Source organism: Camelina sativa, chromosome 15 (genome assembly GCF_000633955.1).
Source record: "Camelina sativa cultivar DH55 chromosome 15, Cs, whole genome shotgun sequence".
NCBI classification, from domain to species: Eukaryota; Viridiplantae; Streptophyta; class Magnoliopsida; order Brassicales; family Brassicaceae; genus Camelina; species Camelina sativa.
In genome coordinates this window covers 12,224,270-12,236,612 of record NC_025699.1, presented here as the reverse complement: position 1 = coordinate 12,236,612, position 12,343 = coordinate 12,224,270, and the positions used below count along the sequence as shown (strand labels likewise).

The window sequence follows — 12,343 nt, the reverse complement described above, 5'->3', positions numbered from 1 at the left end:
TCCAAAAACTAGTATATAACATGGGGAAAATAAAATTTCACATATTTATACATTTCACAAGCCGAAAATAAAATAAAAACATTTCACAAAATTAATTTTTGTTTTTGTTTTAACATTTTTTGTTTTTGTTTTAACATACTTACTTTTCAATCATTCGTTTATATAACCATCTATTTTTCCAAAAAAATGAGTTTTGATTATTTATACATTTTACACATATATTTATCAACTACTACTAGTATGGATGTAAACCCATCTATCTGGTTTTAACTTAAAAAAAAAAATATTTATAGAATCCCAAAGTGTTCAATATTAGAAATGTTACACAAATCAACTCGTAATCTTTGGAATAAGAAGGAAGGGGTTCACATTCTTCTAAATCCGCCTTTGGGCTCGAGGAAGTGCTGCAACGTTGAGACGAGGCTTCGTATTTTTTGTTGTTGTTGTAATTGTATTGTATCAGTAAGTAAACACATGTCAGGCAAGAAACAGAGTTTTTTCTTTCCTTTCTCACCTGCATTAATGGTAAGAGACCCCGGGCGTGATTCTCGTTTTGGATTCACAGTCATACGGGACCATGGGTAGGTGGGTTTATGAATCTAAGCAATTACGTAGTCAGGAATTAATTGTATCTGGCGACAGTTCCAAGGAGCCGTCTAATTCGACTCAATCATTTAGATACGTCGTTTAGCTTTAGTGAAACAACATCAATCAAACCTCTCATCTCAGGGTTTTTTTCATAAAGGCAGAAGCTTTTTTTTGTTGATTGAGCTCAGTTGCTTGCTTCTATAATGGTGGTTTCGATTGGTACCACTTTACCCTTTTTTTAGTTTTTAATCGTTGGTTCTTTGTCTTAGTTCTTTAAACTTTCCATTTTTTTTATTTCGAGGCAGTGTTCTTGGGTTGTGTGTGAGGTTCTTTGTAGGAAAAAGACAAACTTTTAGAATCTAACGAGTTTAATCATTCATACTATCTATGGTGGGATCATTAGAATCTCCCCACTTGGCTTCTTGTGTTCTTCTGTTCCTCTAAAAGACAAAAATTTAAGTGTTGATGATTTGCTTATTGTTATCTCTTGTGATGGGTTTTTTTTTTGGTATAACGCAGGAAGCCTTAAATGGTGTGATGTTGAGCTCAATTTGGCTTCTTTTTGCTTCCAAAGAACCGCTATAGATTTCTTGAATTTGTTTTTCATCGGCATCTTCTACTTGCTCTTGATAGCTGGTTCTGTTTCAAAATATTTTATAGTCAGGCGCCGCAAGACAGGATGGATCTTTGTGGCTGCAGCTATCTGCTGTGTTGTCACCAGCATCGTTTTTATTGGTGTTGGATTAAATAGTCTGATTTATGGTGCTAATGACGCCAATGAAACCCCCTGGGCTGCTTGCTTCGTTGAAGGGATCATTTGGTTCTCACTTGCGGTTTCGATGCTTGTTAATGGCTCCAAGTGGATTAAGATTCTTGAATCTGTTTGGTGGGCGTCTTTTGCTTTGTTGGATTTAACAGCAAAGAGTGGGATACTTTTGCAGGGAAATGGTATCCGAAGCTTCGACGTCATAACCTCCCCCATGAGTCTTTTGCTTTTCCTTTGCTCATGGATGAATTTGAGATCTTCTTCTGCAGCAGCTCAAGATTGCAGTGAAACAGATCCTCTATTAACTGAAAATCCTAGAAAAGAACCGGCAAGATTGGCAACAGCTGGATTTTTCAGCAATCTGTCCTTCTCTTGGATGAATCCTTTACTCTCGCTGGGATTCAAGAGACCATTATCCAGAGAAGATATCCCAAGTGTAGTCCCTGGGGATGAGGCTGAATTAGCTTACAATAAATTTTCTCAAGCATGGGATACTCTTCTTGCAGATGAAGACTCAACTAAGGAAAGAAACATGGTGTTTAGAGCCGTTGTAAAAGTTTACTTCAAGGAAAACATATTCATAACAGTTTGTGCATTTTTTAGAACAGTTGCCNTGGTAGTGTCCTGTATTGGATGTCTCCAACAATAGTTTCTTCTGTTATTTTCGTGGGGTGTGCTCTATTGAAGAGCGCGCCACTGAAAGCAAGCACCATTTTCNTGCTATACGTCTTTGTGGATTATGCAAACAGTGACCACAGGGATCTCCGCTATGGTTTCTTCAACTTAGCTTGTCTTGTTATGCTGAAGCTAGTTGAATCCTTGTCAATGAGACATTGGTATTTTGCATCAAGAAGATCAGGAATGAGGATTAGATCAGCGCTAATGGTAGCTGCCTACAAAAAGCAGCTAAAGCTATCAAGTTTGGGGAGGAAAAGGCATTCATCTGGGGAGATTGTGAATTATATCGCCGTGGATGCATATCGTATGGGAGAATTCTTATGGTGGTTCCACTCGGGATGGAGCCTTACACTGCAGCTTTTGCTTTCCACAGCTGTACTTTTTGGAGTGGTTGGAGCAGGAGCTTTTCCAGGTTTAATTCTTCTTCTCCTGTGTGGTCTCCTTAATCTGCCATTCGCAAAGATGTTACAGAACTGTCAGACCCAGTTCATGATCGCACAAGATAAGCGATTGAGGTCCACCTCAGAGATTTTGAACAGCATGAAAGTCATAAAGCTGCAGTCATGGGAAGAGGAGTTCAAAAAAAAGATAGAATCCTGTCGTGATGATGAATTCAAATGGTTGGCTAGGGCTCAGCTGACAAAGGCCTTTGGTAGTGTCCTGTATTGGATGTCTCCAACAATAGTTTCTTCTGTTATTTTCGTGGGGTGTGCTCTATTGAAGAGCGCGCCACTGAAAGCAAGCACCATTTTCACAGTTTTAGCTACACTAAGAGTTATGTCAGAGCCTGTTAAAATTATACCTCAGGCAATTTCTGCTATCATCCAAGTCAATGTCTCGTTCGACAGAATAAACAACTTCTTGCTTGATGACGAGCTAAAGATTGATGAAATTGAAAGAAGTGGTCTAGAGAAATCTGGAACAACAGTTGACATGCAAGCAGGAAACTTCAGTTGGGATCCAGAAACTAAGATTCCAACTCTTCAAAATATACATTTGGAAATTAAGCATGGGCAAAAAGTTGCGGTTTGTGGACCAGTTGGGGCAGGAAAATCATCACTGTTGCATGCAGTACTTGGAGAAATCCTAAAGTTTCTGGAACTGTAAGCAAAATAGCCACCAAGACTGACTTTAACTTTGTTCATTTAGTATAAATCTTTTTGTCACAAAATGCTTCCTTGATATTTTCCAATTGGAAAACAGGTAATGGTCTCTGGGTCCATCGCTTATGTTTCTCAGACCTCGTGGATTCAAAGTGGTACCATCCGGGACAATATTCTCTATGGAATGCCCATGGAAGCTAGAAAATACAATGCTGCTATAANAGCCTTACACTGCAGCTTTTGCTTTCCACAGCTGTACTTTTTGGAGTGGTTGGAGCAGGAGCTTTTCCAGGTTTAATTCTTCTTCTCCTGTGTGGTCTCCTTAATCTGCCATTCGCAAAGATGTTACAGAACTGTCAGACCCAGTTCATGATCGCACAAGATAAGCGATTGAGGTCCACCTCAGAGATTTTGAACAGCATGAAAGTCATAAAGCTGCAGTCATGGGAAGAGGAGTTCAAAAAAAAGATAGAATCCTGTCGTGATGATGAATTCAAATGGTTGGCTAGGGCTCAGCTGACAAAGGCCTTTGGTAGTGTCCTGTATTGGATGTCTCCAACAATAGTTTCTTCTGTTATTTTCGTGGGGTGTGCTCTATTGAAGAGCGCGCCACTGAAAGCAAGCACCATTTTCACAGTTTTAGCTACACTAAGAGTTATGTCAGAGCCTGTTAAAATTATACCTCAGGCAATTTCTGCTATCATCCAAGTCAATGTCTCGTTCGACAGAATAAACAACTTCTTGCTTGATGACGAGCTAAAGATTGATGAAATTGAAAGAAGTGGTCTAGAGAAATCTGGAACAACAGTTGACATGCAAGCAGGAAACTTCAGTTGGGATCCAGAAACTAAGATTCCAACTCTTCAAAATATACATTTGGAAATTAAGCATGGGCAAAAAGTTGCGGTTTGTGGACCAGTTGGGGCAGGAAAATCATCACTGTTGCATGCAGTACTTGGAGAAATCCTAAAGTTTCTGGAACTGTAAGCAAAATAGCCACCAAGACTGACTTTAACTTTGTTCATTTAGTATAAATCTTTTTGTCACAAAATGCTTCCTTGATATTTTCCAATTGGAAAACAGGTAATGGTCTCTGGGTCCATCGCTTATGTTTCTCAGACCTCGTGGATTCAAAGTGGTACCATCCGGGACAATATTCTCTATGGAATGCCCATGGAAGCTAGAAAATACAATGCTGCTATAAAAGCATGTGCGTTGGATAAAGATATGAACGGTTTTGGACATGGTGACCTCACAGAAATAGGACAAAGAGGGATTAACTTGAGCGGAGGACAAAAGCAAAGGATTCAGCTGGCCCGTGCTGTCTATGCAGACGCTGATGTTTACCTCCTTGATGACCCTTTTAGTGCTGTGGATGCACATACAGCTGGAATTCTTTTTCATGTAAGTGAGAACATTGCATATTTGCATTGAAAGAAGCTTTTCTTAATGACTGCTTCTTAATATGTTCAACTGTGACTGCAGAAATGTGTTGAGGATGCGCTGAAAGGAAAAACTGTCATTCTAGTTACTCACCAAGTCGAGTATCTCTCAGAAGTTGATCAAATCCTGGTAAATCTTGAGTGGCAGCAAATGAAAAATCTTTATTCTACGTCTTAACTGTTTAATTAGTATTCATTGGTGATATTGATCAGGTTATGGAGGAAGGAAGAATCACTCAGTTAGGAAAGTATGAGGAGCTCTTAATGATGGGGACTGTATTCCAACAGCTGGTGAATGCTCATAATGATGCAGTAACTGTATTACCTTTAGCGAGTAATGAAAGCCTTGGAGATCTTAGGAAAGGGGGTCGAGACAAAGAGATAAGAAACATGACGGCTGTTGAAAAAATCGAAGAAGAGATCGCAACAACCAATGTTCCAGGGGTACAACTTACACAAGAAGAAGAAAAAGAGAGCGGTTATGTTGGGTTGAAACCTTTTTTGGACTATATCCGTGTGTCTCGAGGATTCTATGGTCAAGTGTATTGGGTCAGGTTGGCTTTGTAGTTTTCCAGGCTGCATCAACATATTGGCTGGCTTTTGCCATAGGGATCCCTGAACTCACTATTACAATGCTTATTGGAGTCTACAGTATTATCTCAACTCTTAGTTCTGGGTTTGTATACGTGAGAGCTATTTCGACTGCTCATCTTGGACTAAAAGCTTCCGAGGCCTTCTTCACTGGTTTCACAAATGCAGTCTTTAAAGCCCCAATGCTTTTCTTCGATTCTACTCCCGTAGGGCGCATTCTCACTCGAGTAAGATTGCTTTGCTTACATGTATTTTAATAAACTATATAACTTCATGTATGATGTTGTTAAATGTAACATTTGCAGGCTTCTTCTGATTTGAACGTCTTGGACTTTGACATCCCATTTGCATTCATATTTGTGGTAGGACCGGCTATCGAGCTCGCTGCAACTCTTACCATCATGACATATGTGACATGGCAAGTAATTATAATAGCTCTTCTTGCTTTGGCAGCCACAAAAGTTGTTCAGGTACTTGTTGCGATTTTACTTCCTTTTCAGTTCGTTTATGCAGCAAAGACGTCACTATCAACACCCGCTTCTTTGTTGAAAAATAGGATTACTATTTAGCCTCTGCAAGGGAGCTGATTAGAATCAATGGAACAACCAAAGCTCCAGTGATGAATTATGCTGCAGAAACTTCACTTGGAGTGGTGACAATACGAGCTTTTGGAACGGTAGAGGGATTCTTCAAAAACTACTTAAACCTAGTTGATGCAGATGCTNAGCATGAGCTTTGTTTGAGAAAATCTGTTATATTTATGGTATTCATCAAACTGAAAGGTTCTGCATGAACTTATGCCTCTGTGTTACAGGCCTCGTTGGACTTTCGCTGTCTTATGCACTTACTCTGACACAAACTCAGGTGTTTCTGACCCGATGGCATTGCACCTTATCGAATTCAATCATTTCAGTAGAGAGAATAAAACAATATATGAATATACCAGAAGAAGCTCCTGCAGTTGTGGAGGATAGAAGACCACCTTCTTCATGGCCTTCCACTGGTATGATTCACTTGCAGGATCTTAAGGTTAGAAGAAAATATATAGTGTGTTACACAATGATAGTAATAATTATGGTAAACGCATTGATTTGCGTCATTTATTTGTTTCAGATAAGATATCGTCCCAATGCTCCGTTAGTTCTCAAAGGAATCTCTTGCACATTCAGGGAAGGGACAAGAGTAGGAGTTGTGGGGAGAACGGGAAGTGGGAAAAGCACTTTAATCAGTGCTTTGTTTCGTTTGGTAGAACCAGCAAGTGGTTGCATTTTGATTGATGGTATTGACATAAGTAAGATTGGCCTAAAGGACCTGAGAATGAAACTGAGCATCATTCCTCAAGAACCAACTCTTTTCCGTGGCTGCATAAGGACCAACCTTGATCCTTTAGGTGTTCACTCCGACGATGAGATATGGAAGGTGAAATAAGAAACAAGAATGAGATTTATAAACCAAAAGATTGAAAACCTTCCTAATAACACCATTTCTTTTTGTAGGCTCTTGAGAAGTGTCAGCTCAAGACGACGATTACCAATCTGCCTAATAAGCTTGATTCTTCAGGTAATTGAAAAACAGTAGTGTTTCACTTCACAAAATGGGACGTTACACTTATGTTCATCTTTTGTTATTGGTGGGACGAAATGAGAAGTGAGTGATGAAGGAGAGAACTGGAGCGTGGGACAGAGACAATTGTTTTGTCTCGGTAGAGTACTGTTAAAGAGAAACAAAATACTAGTGTTAGATGAAGCTACAGCTTCCATTGATTCAGCCACTGATGCAATCATTCAGAGAATCATAAGAGAGGAGTTTGGAGATTGCACGGTCATAACAGTAGCACATAGAGTACCAACTGTCATAGACAGTGACATGGTCATGGTTCTCTCCTTTGGTAAACATCATTTTTCTCTCGAATCAACCAACTCTGTCTTTTAATCTCTAAAACATGTTATCATGACCAATGTATGGGCTTTGGTGTTGGTTTTGGACAGGTAATCTAGTGGAGTACAACGAGCCTTCAAGGCTAATGGAGACTGATTCTTACTTCTCCAAGCTTGTTGCTGAGTATTGGGCTAGTTGCAGAGGAAACTCTTCTCAAAATCTCCAATTATAGACCTCGTCATCAATGCTTGGTATATCTGCTACTGAAACGTCAGAGACTTGAACCATCTTCCATTGTTGTAGTTTTGAATCCAAAAAAAATGATTCGTTATCAAAGCATGGATAATGATAGTGCAGTAGCTCGGAATATGCCAGAAGAAGATGGACGTGTATTGTCGCGTCTCACATACCGTCTATGTGCATAGTATCATATGTTTATTCCTGTTTGTATACCTTTTGTGATAGACCGATGAAAGAGTTAAAATTGTATGTGAGAAGTTAGATTCCATTTTCATTTGAGGATCCATTTGGAAACCCATGAGAAGCTCTCCTGCCATATGTGAGTTCATGAATTAAAATGGTAAACCAACTGTTTTGTTTTCCAAAACGAAATGAACCATTTATAATTTTTTTTGGGCAAAAAAATTAACCATTTATATAGTATTTGTATATAATATTAAAATAACTAATATATATATATATATATATATATATATATATATATAAACGGAAGAAGGATAATAATGGTGATGGTGAAGGCGACGGCGATTTTAGGGTTTTGAATGGTTTTGCGTGTTCGAAGATTCGGTTGGTTGTGGTTAATCCGGGTGGTCGATGGTTCGTCCCTTTCTTATGCAGATCGGGGCGATTGTACGGTGGATAAATGGGGCGTTGAGGTTTGTCGCGATGTCTGGCGAGGGTTATGGGATTTGGGTCTTCAATGGAGGGATTGGGTGTCTTTAGGATCGGATTATGATCAAGGGAGGATTTCACGAGATCTGCAGATGCTCGAGATTTTGGTATGCAGAATCTTTTGCTTCTCGCGATTGATTAGGTTTGGTGAATCGGATCTCGTAATGTTGTACAGGGGTATCATTGTGCGAAGGGATTATTTTCGGTTCAGATTCGGATCGATAAGGTGTATCTCTTTCTCTTGGATGATGCGATTTTGGTTTCCTTTTCTTGAGATATCAAGTATGTTATTGGTTCATTTGGAGATCCTCTCGAATCACGCTGCCTTCAATAGACGCTATCTGTTGGATCTCGGGCTTTGATTTTTCTGGAGGATTGGGGAGGATAAAAGGGGGTTCTCTGCGATAGTTAGTCCTCATCTCAATTCATTTGCTCTCAAACATCTTCTTGGCAATAGTTCTTGTTCCTATTGTTCCCTTTGTTTTGCGGTGGTGATTATGTCGCAGAGTGGTTTTCTGGGGAAGAGCGTTTCTGGTAAGGTGCCGGCTGGTATGGCTCCAAAGCGGAAGATTAAGATCCCGTATTTTGATAATTCCGCATTGATAGAGGGGTACTCTAAAACGGTGGTGGGGCGCTGTATGAATCCAAGGGTTCAGGATATGAAGTCGCTGCTGTTCATGCTTCCCAGGATCTGGCATCTTGAAGGAAGGGTTGTGGGAGCGGATTTGGGTCAAGGGAAGTTTCAATTTGACTTTGACAACGAAGATGACATTGCGGAGGTGCTTCATATGGCGCCGTTTCACTTTGACCGCTGGATGGTTTCAACGGTCCGCTGGTCTCCAACTGTTGATCCGGCGTATCCTTCAGAGCTAACATTTTGGGTCCGAGTGTTAAATGTGCCATTCCAGTTTTGTGCTGAACCAACCTTCCGCAGCATCGGGGAAGATCTTGGCCATGTGGAATCAGTGGATATTGATGGAGGGAGGGTTCGTGTTACTGTGGATGGGTTTAAACCCTTGTGTTTTGACATAGTGATTGAATTTTACAATGGGGAGGAAACGGTTGTTGACTTGCGGTACGATAGGCTTCGTGGCTACTACAAGAGGTGTTTCAGTTTGTGTCATGATAAGGATCACTGTCCTTTGTTGGAGACTGCTAAAACTGAGGTTTGTGAGGTTCTGCTTGTGGAGGAAGAGGAGGCTGTTCGTTCGGTGCAGAGTTATAAAGGTGCGGTCACTAATGACAGGAGGAAAGGTAAGGAGAAGGTGGTTGATGGCAAAGGTTTGTCCACTAATGGTGAGGGTCAGCGGACTCACAAGGGCAGGCACAACTCGGGTGTTAAAATCAAGCCTGCTGGTGAGGTTGGTGAATCATCTGCGAAGCATCGTAGGTCCCAGACATATGTCCAAGCTAATGACCATAGACATATGGCTCGAGTTGCGGCTGCTATCCTTTCCTCAGTTGTGGTTCCGAATGGAACAGAGGTGAAGGCTCCGGTTATAGCTTCTGGTGATCAGGGGACATTGGTGCACAGTTCTATTGAAGGGGTTCAGCCTTCAAAGAAGGTTCGCAAAACTCTCTTTCAGGATTCATCTCTGGGAAATGACAGAGACCAAGGTTTAGGATCGACTTCTGCTCTCACAGAGTTGGACAACGCTGCTGTAGGATCAACGATGCCACTCTCTGGATTGACTGCTCCGGTTCCGGTGTGTGTTGATAATTCAAAGCTTTTGGAGTCACATGTGTTGCCTAAAGGGACGGATGGTAGCTCAACTTTGGTGGAGGAAGAAGGGGAAGTTAGGCTTCCGCAGACTACTGCCATGATCGAGGGGGATTTAGTTCAGACTACTGATCAGGTAGATGCTGCAGGGGATACTGGGTTCGTGGGACAGGCTTCGACAGATGATGAAGCATTGGTTCAGAATCAGGTCACTGATGATGCCTTGGTTCCGGATGCTACTCATGAGGAAGCCAAGGCCTCCGAGGATGCTCCAACTGATATAGTTCTGGATCTTCAAGAGGATCCAGTAGTAGGGAGGGACAAGGGTGATGAGGACTGTGACGATCCTATGGATGCGGAAGCACAAGGTGAAGGGTTGACTGTTTCGGACTCCATGATAGACAAGGACCGTAAGTCAAAACCTTCTCTGCCTAAATGAAGATTTTAAGCTGGAACTGCCAAGGTCTTGGAAACAAGGCAACTATTGGATATCTCAGAGATCTATGGGGGAAGCACCGGCCAGACTTTTTATTTCTTTCTGAAACTAGACAGTCTTTTTCGTTTATGGAACTTTTTGTTGGTCATCTTGGTTATTCATCTTTAAAAACAGTTGAACCTATTGGTTCTGGTGGTTTAGCATTATTCTATAATAATAATTATCAGGTTTCAATTTTATATGCTTCTAATCGATTGATTGATGTGGAAATGACTTTTAAGGGACAAATTATTTTTCTAACCTTTGTGTATGGTGATCCGGTTCCTAAGAACCGAGACTTGGTTTGGGAACGGTTAACGCGTATTAGTCTAACTCGGGATTCTCCTTGGTTTCTTATTGGTGATTTCAATGAATTAAAAGGCAATCATGAGAAGAGGGGTGGGAAACTCCAACCTGCATCTTCTTTTTTGAATTTTAATTCGATGATTTGGCACTGTGGTTTATTGGTATTTCCGGCTGTCGGGGATAGTTTGTCATGGCGGGGTTGGCGGGATAAAAAACCCATCCGATGTCGTTTGGATCGAGCTTTAGCTAATGAGAAGTTACATGACTTGTTTGGTAATTCATTCACGAAATATTTGGACATGATCGCCTCGGATCAAACCGGCTCTAACCTCTCTTGAGGATAAAACACGACGGGGGTGGAGTAGCTTCCGGTTTGATAGGCGATGGCTAGATAAGGAGGGGTTCCCGAAAACTATTTCTGTGGGGTGGGCTTCTGGAGAGAGTGCATCAACAGGAAATGTGGTAGACAAGATTATTACTTGTCGGATGGCTATTTCTCGGTGGAGGAAGATCCAGGTTCCATATCGAAGGGAAACAATTGAGGAGTTGAAAAGTTCCTTAGCGAAGGCCCAGGCGGATGATTCTACCACGGTTGAGTCTATCGCGGAACTCACCTGGAAATTGCGGGAGGCATACCGGGATGAGGAAGTCTATTGGTATCAGAAGAGTTGAAGCCGCTGGATGAGATTTGGAGACCAAAATACTAGTTATTTTCATGCTCAAACAAAACAACGGCGAGTCAAGAATCGTATTGTTGGACTTCATGATGCAGCGGGTCAATGGGTAACGGAGGAGGCTGGTATTCAGAACATAGCCACTTCCTATTTTCAAGGGTTATTTACTTCCACGGTCCCTATGGATTTTGAGGAGACATTAGGTGAAATTAGTAGGTCCATTACGGATGAGACTAATGATTTTTTAACGCGATCGGTCATGGAAAAGGAAATCAGGGATGTGTTATTTATGATGCATCCAGATAAGGCACCTGGACCGGATGGTATGACAGCTCTTTTTTATCAACGGGCGTGGGATACGGTCAAGGTAGATCTGGGTATCTTGGTAAATTCATTTCTCCAGGATGGGGTTTTTGATAAGCGGTTAAATAAGACGAATATTTGTCTTATCCTAAAGGTAGACAAACCAACTGCGATGATGGAATGGCGTCCTATTAGTCTCTGTAATGATGGGTATAAGATCATCTCGAAGGTGTTATGTCAGCTCTTGCGGTTGTTTCTAACGACATTGATATCAGAGATGCAGTCGGCTTTTGTGGAGAGTCGTTTGATCACGGATAATATCCTGATTGCTCAGGAAATGTTCCATGGTTTGCGGACCAATCCTTCGTGTAAAGGGAAGTTTATGGCTATCAAGATAGATATGAGCAAAGCTTATGATCGGGTAGAATGGGCTTTTGTTGAGCATTTGTTGCGGAAATTTGGTTTTTGTGGGAAGTGGATCTCTTGGATCATGTGGTGTGTGAGATCTGTCCAATACAGCGTTTTGCTAAATGGACAACCATATGGTTCAATAATTCCTTCTCGTGGACTTAGGCAGGGAGATCCCTTATCACCATACCTATTCATACTTTGTAGAGGTGCTTATTGTAAACCTTCGCAAGGCGGAACGGTCCAAACTCATTACGGGGATTAAGGTATCTACAGCGTGTCTCGCTATATCTCATTTGTTATTCGCGGATGATAGTCTGTTTTTTCGTCGGGCCACGAAAGAGCAGTGTGCGGCTGTGCTAAGGATTCTTAAACAATATGAACGGGTATCTGGACAGCAGATAAATTTCCAAAAATCTTCTGTTCAGTTTGGACATATAGTGGATGATGATCTCCGAGAGGAGTTAAAAGGATTGCTGGGTATCATGAATTTGGGGGG

At 41.2% G+C, this 12,343-nt stretch overlaps 1 pseudogene; it reads left to right on the top strand.

Annotated features, from left to right (window-relative positions):
• LOC104746552 lies at window positions 370–7,560 on the top strand (annotated as a pseudogene).